Source organism: Octopus bimaculoides, chromosome 7 (genome assembly GCF_046866305.1).
Source record: "Octopus bimaculoides isolate indiv1 chromosome 7, ASM4686630v1, whole genome shotgun sequence".
Taxonomy (NCBI): Eukaryota; Metazoa; Mollusca; class Cephalopoda; order Octopoda; family Octopodidae; genus Octopus; species Octopus bimaculoides.
The window spans coordinates 96,628,986-96,632,555 of record NC_142934.1 but is presented as its reverse complement, the minus strand read 5'-3'; positions in this window follow the sequence as shown (position 1 = coordinate 96,632,555).

Genomic DNA, 3,570 nt, shown 5'->3' with positions numbered 1-3,570 from the left:
GATATACTACAACTTTGTCGCTCCACTACTGCTTAAATCTCTCTGAGAGATTTAGAAATATTATATTTCTAATTATATATATATACATACGTTTGTATGTATGTATGTATGTATGCAGTGTTAGAAGTGGTGTACAGTTATTGAATATTGAGAAAATATTGAGGCTGTCAGAATTTTGGAAAAAGAATTTTTTTAGTTAGTCGTTATTATTAACGCTTTCGTTCGTTCTTCGAACGTGTCGAATAAAATTTTTCTGTAAATGTACAAACAGGTTGTTTATTTATATAAAACAGATGGTTTTTTTTTTTGTTTTGTTTAGAAGAGGAGAACATTGTTTTTTTTTTTAATGTTCTCCTAAACAGAACAAAAAAACATCTGTTTTATATAAATAAACAACCTGTTTGTACATTCACAAAAAAAAAAATTATTTGACAAGTTCGAAAAACAAACGAAAGCTCTAATAATAAAGACTAAATAAAAATATTCTTTTTCCAAAATTGTGGCGACCTCCTCTTTTCTCTCTCTTTCTCTTTCTCTCTCTCTCTCTCTCTCTCTCTCTCTATATATATATATATATATATATATATATATATATTTTATGTTTCTTAGTTTCAGTTCTAGGACCGCGTCCATGGTGGGGCACTGCCGTTTACTTTGCTACACTTTCACTAAACCTCCCCTGATATGTGACATTTGGTGAATGAGGTGTTTGACGTTGCTACCCTCATCTGTGTTTCTTGCCCTAAGGTAGGGTCATCCGGAACTTTTAACAGAAGGAGATCTAGTTCTGTTTTGAAAAAGCCTACATCTACGCCGAGCAGACCTCTCAGGCTTTGCGGGACGATACTGGAGAGCTGTGGACCTTTGAAGGCCAAGCTGTTACAATATCTGCTTTCGTATTTGGTTTTTGGGGTTTTTGATACTACACAGCTGCGCCCGTCGTGCTGTTTATATAACTTTCTTTACTGTGACTTGAAGGAAGGAAGCGGAAATGACGCTGAGGTTTCACTTAACATGTATAGACGCAAGCGTATCTCTGTAGTTAGACGTTTGTTTCCCAACCACAGTATCCTACAGGGCACCCTGGCCAAGTATCTTCCACCACAGATCCTTGCTGAGCAAAGCCTTGTGACTGAGTTTGATAGAGGGAACCTGAAAGAAGCCATATCATGTGTTTATGTGGCTATTTGTGTGTGTCTGTGTGTTGCTGTTTCTTAGCTTTAACAGTGTGTGATATTTGTAAATATGGAAACATGAGTGGTCATGAGGAAATATTATGTTACTCAGAAATGAGAGAGGGTCTGCGATAGGAAAGGCATCCGGAGGTAGAAAATCTGCCTCAACAAATTCTGTCTGATGCATATAAGTATTGAAAAGTGTGTGTGAAAAACTATGATGCTGCAAGCTGTCGATTACTGCAAAAGAATGAAGCAGGAGGAAATTGGAGAGGATGTATATGCTGGAACAGGAATGAATGACGTAGTTAGGGATGATCCTGTTGGCTAGTGGGTAAACAGAACATGAAGGATGGGTGACAAGTAAGAGAAAGGGAGAGTGCAAGATCGGCCAACTCCAAGGCGGAGAGGTCACTGTAGTCATTGCAAAAAAACGATGCAGGGAGAAGAGAAAACATGTTTGATGGTTAAAGGGTGGAATATTCTTGTGTGGGATTTTATGCCAAACATCTGAGAGACCATTCTCATAATTATAGTCTAGGATGTGTTAGCTCAGTGTGAACCAGTGGAACGACACAACACAAATTGCTGGGGAGCAGTGATCTATAGTAAGGTTTATCTAAGCTTTGCAAAGAAATGGAGGTCAGTAATTGTTGAAGTTGAAATAGTTTCTGACGTTACCTCATCAGAATCGGCTTGATCAAGTAAACAACTATAAAAGGCAATACATGAGGCACAGAAAGCAACATACATAAATACGTACATACATACATACATACAAGTTAGTGAGTGAAAGGATTGGAAGACCAGAGAAATAGCCAACAACTGATGAAGGGTCGTTCTTTGTTTTCCATTCGTGTCTTTCGTTGTTCGAAAGAATAGTTCATGCTCCATGTATTCGTGCTTCGTACATTTTTGTTATAAACGTTTAGTGAAGTCATGTGCGCGCGCGCACGCACACACACACACACACACACGCACACATATACGCATGTATATATGCATATATATATTATATTATTATATACATATATATGTAGATATGTATGTGCATATGTATACACACACACACACACACACACACACACACACACACACACACACAGATATATGTGCATATATATGCGTATATACATATATATTTGCATGTGTATATACATATATATATATATATATATATATAAAACTTAGATAAAAACTTAGATATGTTTCGACCAAAGGTTGGTCCAGGCCATGTCTAACTTAATAGCACCACCTGATAGGATTATCTAAATCCTTTTTACAGTCAAGTTTTGTCTATGGTCCATTCAAGTAGTGAGTTCTTATTGAGTGAGTTGTATCCAGGTATGGGTGGCTTGTCTGGTATTCCTTGAAGAAAACTGTCTAGACTCCGTTTAAAGCTGATAGGATCCTTTTCCTCTTTTATCTGTTTCGGAACAATGTTAAACAAGGCAGGGCCTATTGAGGAAAAGAAATTATGCCGCAGTGTACCTATATGTTGTGATCCTGAATTGAGCAGGGGACGTATGGCTCGTGGTCCCAGCCTTGGATGAACCTTGAAACTAATGTTCAGGTCGTTTGGGCAATGCTGGCGGTATATTTTCCACATCGTACAAATGATGTACCGCTCGCGGTGGCGCTGGAGAGAGTAGAGCTTCAAGGCTTTAAGGCGGTCCCAGTAATCAAAATCTGTCGTGCCTTCAATTCGTTTGGTGAGTGCCCTCTGGGGTGATTCAATCCTCGAGATGTTTTGTTTTGTGTCGGGAGACCACAAGGAGCAGCAGTATTCGAGGTGTGGTCGTACAAAGGAGGAGAAAAGTGGAATCATGACACCTTGTTCTCTGGACCGGAAGGTTCTTAAGATCCAGGAGCTCATCCTACGAGCTATGTTGACCTTATTGTTGATGTGGGCACTCCAATTGAGATTGTTTTCAACAATTGCACCCAGATCTCTGATATTGTTGGATGCCGTGAGCGGTTCCCCTGAAGGAAGAGAGTATAGCTGGTTTAGCATAGACTTACTTCCAAAATGCATCAGCCCAAATTTTCCCTTGTTTAGTTGCATTTTGTTTTTGTCTGCCCATTGGCTCACAGCATATAGATCAGACTGGAATTTAGTTCGGTCTTCTTCTTCATTGCACAGCATATAGATCAGACTGGAATTTAGTTCGGTCTTCTTCTTCATTGGTGATTTTCTGGAGCTTAGTGTCACCAGCAAATATTTTCACTTTGCAGTGATTTACGATAAAAACAAGGAAAATATTCATCAATGCGAACATGAACTACAAAAGCATACATCTAATCTACTACATCACATGCCCAAATTGTGAAGAACTGTACGTTGGCAGCTCCTACCTGGTCGAAAGCCATGCTGGGTTTCACTCAGCAAGTTATT